The following is an 8,907-nucleotide window of genomic DNA, read 5'->3' on the forward strand; positions in this document are numbered from 1 at the left end:
GCATTTAAACTAGGGCTAAAGGGCTAGCATTAGGCGTTCAAACTAGTGCTAATGGGCTAAACTAGCATTAGCGTTTAAACTAGAGCTAAAGCGGCTAACCCTAGCAGTTAGGCATTTAAACTAGCGCTAAAGGGCTAACCCTAGCATTAGTGGTTCAACTAGTGCTAAAGGCTAACCCTACATTAGGGTTAAACTAGTGCTAAAAGGCTAACCCTAGCATAGGCTTCAAAACTAGGGCTACAGGGCTAACACTAGCATTAGGCGTTTAAACTAGGGACTAACAGGGCTAACCCTAGCATTATGCATTAAACTAGTGCTAAAGGGCTAACCCTAGCATTAGGCGTTCAAACTAGAGCTAAAGGCTAACCTAGCATTAGGCATTTAAAACTAGTGCTAAAGGGCTAACCTAGCATTAGGCGTTTAAACTAGTGCTAAAACCCTAGCATTAGGCGTTCAAACTAGGGCTAAAGGCTACCCTAATTAGGCGTTTAAACTGAGTGCTAAAAGGCTAAACCCTAGCATTAGGCGTTAAACTAGGACTACAGCTAACCTAGCATTTGGCATTAAACTAGTGCTAAAGGCTAACCCTAGCATTAGGCGTTCAAACTAGAGCTAAAGGGCTAACCCTAGCTTAGGCATAAAGTGTAAGGAACCAGCTTAGGCTAAACTAGGCTAAAGGGCCTAACCCTAGCATTAGCGTTTAAACTAGGGCTTAAAAGGCTAACCCTAGCATTAGGCTTTAAACTAGCGCTAAAGGGCTAACCCAGCTTAGTTACAGTTAAAAGGCCCTGCATAGCTTAAACTAGTGCTAAAGGGCTAACCCTAGCATTAGGCATTGTAAAACCAAAATAACTCTAATTTTCCTAAATGTTAGCGGAAGTCAATGTTAAAGGCGTTATCATCACCGAGTGAACCAGACACATACCCTCCTCATTGACCACTGGCAGAGCGAAACTCTCCGTTCTACGAAGATGGCCAGGGCGTCATACACCGTGTCTGTCTCCCGCGACAGTAGCAATCTGTTTAAACGTTCCAATGTCCACCTCTTCAATTCTTCTTCTGGAGGTACCGAGGCTTCGGATCATGGTGCCCTGGAGGAAGAATGGCGTCAGAAAAAAGTGTCTAAAAACCTGGTTCCAGATCAGTTTGAGATGTCGGTCCTTGTCACAATGGCCATAGAAATTGGAAAGATATGTCGAAAAAACAGAGTCTGGGATCATTACATGTTGTTTATCAGAATACGCGGATGTGAAAGTGGTTCTCACAAAGATATGCAGGAACTTGAGGATGCGTTTGTGGGTGAGGATGTGCAGGACGTTGCCGGACTCTGGGTCGATCACAGGCAGCCGATGAATCTTATACTTCAGCAGAGAGTAGATGGCATCAAAAAGGCTGTAAGAAAACAAGAGACGGGTTGTCGGACAACGGCTAGGAGTTGGGCCAAGACAGCACAACAAATGTGGGACCAGGGCAAGAGAAGGTAAGGCCGCAAGAGGCACTGCTAGTTACCTGGAGCCAGTGTTGATACTGATCAGAGTATGGTTGGAGTACTTCAGAAATTCCTCTGGAGCATGAAACAGGAGGAACACAGAATGTCAAGACTTTAATCAATCAAATGTATTTCATAAAGCCTTTTTTAATTACAGCAATTGTTTCAAAGGCTTTTATGGATACCAACACTAAAACCCCAATGGGGATTCCATGTGCCATCTATTTTAAGTAGCTACAGGTCTACAGTCACCTCTCAGGCTACAGTCACTCTACAGGTATATCACCTCTACAGGTCTACAGTCACCTCTACAGTCACCCTAGTCACCTCTACAGGTCTCAGTCACCTCTACAGGTCTCCAGTCCCTCTACAGGTCTCCAGTCACTCTACAGGTATGTCACCTCTACAGCGTACCTCTACATCTCCAGGTCACACTCTACAGGTTCCAGTCACCTCTACAGGTCTCCAGTCACCTCTACAGGTCTCAGTCACCTCTACAGGTTTTAAGTCACTCTACAGGTTTATATCACCTCTACAGGTCTAGTCACCTCTACAGTCTCCAGTCACCTCTACAGGTTTAAAGTCACCTCTACAGTCTCAGTCACCTCTACAGGTCTCCAGTCACCTCTACAGGTCTGCCAAGTCACCTCTAACAGGTCTCCAGTCACCTCTAAACAGGTCTCCAGTCACCTCTACATGGTTTCATAAGTCACCTCTACAGGTTTTATGTCACCTCTACAGGTTCTCCCAGTCACCTCTAAGGTCTCCAGTCACCTCTACAGGTTTCTAGTCACCTCTACAGGTCTCCAGTCACCTTTTTCTACAGGTTCTCCCAGTCACTCTACAGGTCTCCCAGCCCTCATAGTCTTCATCACCTCTACAGAGTCATTCACATTTAGTCACCTCTACAGGTTCTATAGTCACCTACAGCGTTTTATAGTCACCTCTACAGGTTTATAGTCCCTCTAACAGTTTTGTCTCTACGGTATAGTCACCTCTACTGGTCTACAGTCACCTCTAACCGGTCTACAGTCACTCTACGGTCTACAGTCCAACCTCTACAGGTCTACAGTCACCTCTACAGGTCTACGTCACCTACAGGTCTACAGTCACCAAGTCTACAGGTACCTCTACAGGTCCACCTCTACAGGTCACAGTCACCTAGTCTACAGTCACCTCTACAGGTCTTTACAGTCACCTCTACAGGTCATGTGATCTAAGTCTAAGCTTCTATACCTCTACAGTCTTCTATCTTGTTGCTCTCTCCAGTTCGTAGATCTCTACTGGCAAGACACAAGTGTACAGAGGAATCTCAAACCGTGTTCCTGGAGAGAAAAACCCTCCTGTAGGTTCACTTCAACCCTGTTCCCTGGAGAGATACCCTCCTTAGGTTTTAACTCCAACCCTGTTCCTGGACATACCCTCCTTGTAGTGTTTTAACTCCAAACCCTGTTCCTGGAGAGAAACCTCCTGTCAGTTCACTCCAACCCTGTTCCTGGAGATGATACCCTCCTGTAGTTTTAACTCCAACCCTGTTCCCTGGACATTACCTCCTGTAGGTCTTTAACTCCACCTGTTCCTGGAAGAGATACCCTCCTGTAGGTTTTAACTCCAACCTGTTCCTGGAGATACCTTTCCGTAAGGTTTTAAACCCAACCTGTTCTGGAGATACCCTCCTGTAGGTTGTTAACTCCAACCTGTTCTGAGGAAAGATACCCTCTGTTAGGTTTTAACTCCAACCCTTTCCTGGAGGATACCCTCCTGACGGTTTTAAACTCACCCTGTTCCCTGGAGAGATTACCCTCCTGTAGGTTACTCCAACCCTGTTCCTTGGAGATACCGTTCCTGTTAGGTTTTAACCCCAACCCTGTTCCTGGGAGATACTCCCTCCTTGTAGGTTTAACTCCAACCCTGTTTCCTGGACATACCCCTCCTGTAGGTTTTAAACTCCAACACTGTTCCTGGAGAATACCCTCCGATAGGTTTTAACTCCAACCCTGTTCCTGGAGAGATACCCTCCTGTAGGTTTTCTTAACCCCAACCCTGTTTCCTGAGAGATACATTCTGTGGTTTTCACGCCCAACCGTGTTCTGGAGAGATACCCTCCTGTAGGTTTTAACTCCAACCCTGTTTCCTGGAGAGATACCCTCCTGTAGTCGGTTTTAACTCCAACCCTGTTCCTGGAGAGATACCCTCCTGTAAGGTTTTAACTCCAACCCTGTTCCTGAGATACCTTCCTGTAGGTTTTAACTCGCAACCTGTTCCTGGCAGAGATACCCTCCTCTAGTTTTAAACTCCAACCCTGTTCCTGGAGAGATACCTCATGTAGGTTTTTAACTCAACGCCCTTTGTTCCCCTTTTTTTTTCCCCTGTTTCTTTTTTTTACTTCCTCCCTTCTTCTTTTTTTTCCCCATGGAGATACCCTCCCTGTAGGTTTTAACTCCAACCCTGTTCCTGGAGAGATACCCTCCTGTAGGTTTTAACTCCAACCCTGTTCCTGGAGATACCTTCCTGTAGGTTTTAACCCCAACCCTGTTCCTGGAGAGATACCCTCCTGTAGGTTTTAACTCCAACCCTGTTCCTGGAGATAACCTTCCTGTAGGTTTTAACCCCAACCCTGTTCCTGGAGAGATAACCCTCCTGTAGGAACAGGGTTGGAGTTAAAAACCTAGAGGAGGATATGATCTCTCCAGCGAACAGGGTTAGGAGCCGCTGGTATATTGTGTGAGACACACATATATACCATACAACACAGCGGTATAACTGTGTGAGACTAGTGTATAGTGAGACATTAGCAGGGTCCTATATAAACATTCTTCTACCTCTGTGGTCCTGCATTACGATGAGCTTCCTGCTTTGTGCTCCAGCTCCAGTAATCTGGATGCCAGGTCCAACAACAACAGATCACTCACCAGAGGAGACTGCCAATACCGGTGGAGAATGTTGATGAAGTCTGTGATGGTCAACATACCTGGAAAAATACAGGGAAAGAACGGAGCTTTATATGGGACTAAACTATGTTACAGGCAGGCACAGACACAGACACAGACACAGACACAGACGACACAGACAGACAGACAGGCCTGGTGACATTCTCAGTGATGTAGCTGTGTATAAATAACCACAGAAAGGGTGCAGGGGATTATAGGATTCTGTCCCAGACGACACCCTATTCCCTACATAGTACACTACTTTAGACCAGAGCCCTATTCCCTATATAGTACACTACTTTAGACCAGAGCCCTATTCCCTATATAGTACACTACCTTAGACCAGAGCCCTATTCCCTACATAGTACACTACTTTAGACCAGGGAAAGGGTGCCGTTTGGGTTGCAGTTTGCAGTCCCACTGGACACTGGAGCTCAGGTGCTGTACTATAGTTAGAACTCTGGCACCAAATTCTGCAGAGGGGATGGACCTGGCTCGAGACCCAGAAAACAGCCCAGGGGCTAAGGTCTAAATGGAATCCTATTCCCTATATAGTGTGCAGGACCCTGGTCGAAAGTAGTGCACTACATAGGGAATACGGTGTTCTTTTTTGGGACGCACCCCTAACCCAGAAACCAGACCAGCCGGGTGGGAAGGGTGGAACGGACCCGGCCCACTTTCCTTTCAAAGGTTTCTTGAAAGGACACCCACCCAGCGACCCAGCATGGTGCCAGCATTGGTCTAGCTAATTGATGATCTGCATTTAATCATATCAACACCCCTGTTTATAACCCTCCCAGAGACAAGGAGGGATGTGTAGTAGCCTCATAAGGGATTTATATTTTTTTTTAAATACTTATCCACAGGAAACACAGACGTGAATACAGAGTAACCAAAAGCCCAGAAAACGGTAGCACACATACACAGCAGTAACTTACACATTTCAAATCATCCGTCACTTAGTTTATGGTTCACCMACCTACGGTCTAATTTCAGGGACCCTAACCTCTGAACCCAGACTGGCGCTAGCTGATCCCCCCCCCCAAGAAGGGTTGTTGGGGTTTGAGAGTAATGCTGCGTTGATATTACTGGGTGTCTGTAATCGGAGTCTAAGCTCATAGCTGACCCATTGGACTTTAAAGGTTAGACGCCAGATTGGGAAATACTCAGGTTCCAGGTTACCTTACCTACAAAACACTGCAGCTTGTTATCCCACAGCGGCGCCGCTCGAACGCCGTTCGCCACCAGAGCAAAGAAAGCTTTTTTGACCTGAAACACACAACAACAACAAAAAAAACACAGTAACTCTGATACACTGGTCGTGTTGGGTGTCTGGTCGCTCATTGCAAAGACATTTCAGCGCTTCCCATTTAAGACAAAAAAAAAAAATGTTTTATGACCTATTAAATAAACAATATCTGCCATTTAGCAGACGATTCTATCTAAAGTAACTAACAGACATACATGTTCATGCGAGTGGTGGCTTCTGGGAATCAAACATCACAGTGTTGAAGTTGAGTGCTTGAACGTACCTGCAAAGTGGTGTCGAAGATGACCAGTTTGGAGCTGGTTGGAATGGCGTCGTAGCAGCAGTGGTTCATCATGAACTTGGTGTAGACGTTGGCATCTGGGGCCGAGGCTGGGGCTGCGGAGAGAAACAGGGTGGGGGAACACCCTGCTACAGGTCCGTCAAGTGTCCTTGACACAGGGGGCTTCTCTAACCTCACCCCGATAAAACCTTAAACCCTCTCCGCATGGATTTGATCCATTCCAGAGCCAGCATATCGACTAATCGTTAAGCCTTCGGTTACGTTAATCAGGTGTGGTAGTGCAGGGTTAGAACAAAAAAACTGTGAAACCTTGGTGGGTCCCAGAGAAGAGGTTTCAGAACCACTGTCCTAACACACTCTGAGAGAAGCTTTTTCKCACTACCGAGCCAAACCGAACCAGGCCAGGCCAAGCCAAGCCAAACCAAGGTGTACTGAACTGGCCTGGTTGGTTTTACACATCCACCGTAGCGACGGTGGACCGTGCTGCTGGAAAAGGACAGTGTGAAATATGAGTGGAGCCGGGACAGGTTGGTTCTGTCGGCACGGTAGAGCCAGGACAGGTTGGTTCTGTCGGCACGGTAGAGCCGGGACAGGTTGGTTCTGTCAGCACGGTAGAGCCGGGACAGGTTGGTTCTGTCAGCACGGTAGAGCCGGGACAGGGTGGTTCTGTCGGCACGGGAGAGCCGGGACAGGTTGGTTCTGTCGGCACGGTAGAGCCGGGACAGGTTGGTTCTGTCGGCACGGTAGAGCCGGACAGGTTGGGTCTGTCAGCACGGTAGAGCCGGGACAGGTTGGTTCTGTCAGCACGGTAGAGCCGGGACAGGTTGGTTCTGTCGGCACGGTAGAGCCGGGACAGGTTGGTTCTGTCGGCACGGTAGAGCCGGGACAGGTTGGTTCTGTCAGCACGGTAGAGCCAGGACAGGTTGGTTCTGTCGGCACGGTAGAGCCAGGACAGGTTGGTTCTGTCGGCACGGTAGAGCCGGGACAGGTTGGTTCTGTCGGCACGGAGAGCCGGGACAGGTTGGTTCTGTCGGCACGGTAGAGCCGGGACAGGTTGGTTCTGTCAGCACGGTAGAGCCGGGACAGGTTGGTTCTGCCGGCACGTAGAGCCAGTACAGGTTGTTCTGTCAGCACGGTAGAGCCAGGACAAGTTGGTTTCGGCTCGGTAGTGTGAAAAGATCCGTCTGGTTATAGCAGTAATACAACAGTATGGATACAGCAGCACACACACACACTAAACACATGAGAGTTACCTAACTCCTTATAGTGAGGCCATCCAGGAAGGGGACCTGCACAAGACAGAAGATTCTTTAATTACTTGTTCTGCTTGTCTGTGTGAGTTTCATGTTTTGAATGACATTTCTGGGTTGAAGATGCATATCTGCATATCTGATAGGCACAGTAGATCTCACAGTAGACCTCACAGTAGACCTCACAGTAGACCTCACAGTAGACCTCACAGTGAGCCTCACAGTAGACCTCAACAGTAGATCTCACACAGTAGATCTCACACAGTAGATCTCACACAAGTAGATCTCTCACAGAGTAGATCTCCACAGAGTAGATCTACAGAAGTAGATCTCACAGAGTAGATCTCACAGAGTAGATCTCACAGACATTACCCAGTCATTAAAAAATAGATACACGGGTTTTAAGTAAGAAGCAACATAACAGCGACTTATTTAAAAAGATGTGCAATACTTGGCATGATATGTACTGTAGGCCAACTCATACGGTGTGCTGTAAGGACAGGCATTGTGTTCAGTTCAACCGTAAAGTAGTCGGGTGTGAGGTTTGCCACACAGGGCCAGGAAGCTAAATACAAAACAAGAGCTTGTTAACACTGTCAACAAGAATGCCTTGACACATATCAAGCAGGGACTGAGAGCGACAAACAAAAGGAATGTCTTGGGGTAGAACTACACAGGGCCTTAGCTAACAGCTAACAGCTAACAGCTAAGACATTTACAAGCTGTTCCAGTTCTCTGAACTATGTCAACAACAACAAACAAGTTAATGTTGTTCTCATTTCAACCTCATCGAACTACATGTTCATATAAACCTTGGCTTCTTCTGCTCTGAGGCAAGCCAATGTCTCAATGAACAGGGTGAGAGAAGAAAAAAAAAATGAGCGAAGTATTTTGGCTTCGCAGCTCAGCAATTCTCTGGAGACTGGGATTGTGACGCTTGGCACTTCTACACTTGAGGTTACAAGATGTAGGCTACGGTATCAACGTTGAGAAGATGTCACAACGCGCTAACAGCTCAACGATGAGAAGTATACCTATTTACGACAGTCTACTGTACCGGTGTCGTCTATAACTCTAGCAGACCTAGACTCTCACAGTGAAGCAGTCTTCAGTTCCTAACCATCCATGTATGCGTGCAGCAGTCAACACACTCAAAACCCCCCCAAAAAAACATGCATCAGGAAGCAGGTGAGAATGTTCTGCTTCATTGCCTTACCTCATGGGAAGGCTCCATGGCTCTGAGGCTGAAGAGAGGAGAGGCTGGGCTGGATAGAGGGAGAGGAGTGGACGGATCAGGCTGAGAGAGAGACGGTTTTACTGGGGCTGCTCTGTCAACTCCTGAGCATGATCCAACTGTGCTCCAGTCCCTGGGAGCAGCGGGGACTAAATTGGGAGCGAGGGAGCGGACTGTTGCATGAGGGGGACTAGTCTGTCAGAGGGAAAGGGGGGGGGGATAACAGATGTGTGTGTGTGTGTGTATGTGTGTGTGTAGCCCTGGAAGAAAAAGGCCCAGAAAGGCTACAGGTTTGGCAGCAGGCAAGGAGATCAGTGAATCCGCATTAGACAGGTGCTGCCAGAGACAGGCAAGGAGCAGCAGTGACTCAGCTTTAGACAGGTGCTGCAGAGACAGGCAAGGAGCAGCAGTGACTCAGCTATAAATAGGTGCTGCAGAGACAGGCAAGGAGCAG

General features: G+C 47.6%; 1 pseudogene; it reads right to left on the reverse strand.

Annotated features, from left to right (window-relative positions):
- Window positions 1–925: 925 nt before the first annotated feature.
- On the reverse strand, window positions 926–6,151 carry LOC112079032 (5'-AMP-activated protein kinase subunit gamma-1-like; annotated as a pseudogene).
- Window positions 6,152–8,907: the final 2,756 nt, after the last annotated feature.

This window comes from Salvelinus sp. IW2-2015, unplaced genomic scaffold (genome assembly GCF_002910315.2).
Source record: "Salvelinus sp. IW2-2015 unplaced genomic scaffold, ASM291031v2 Un_scaffold6738, whole genome shotgun sequence".
NCBI lineage: Eukaryota > Metazoa > Chordata > Actinopteri > Salmoniformes > Salmonidae > Salvelinus > Salvelinus sp. IW2-2015.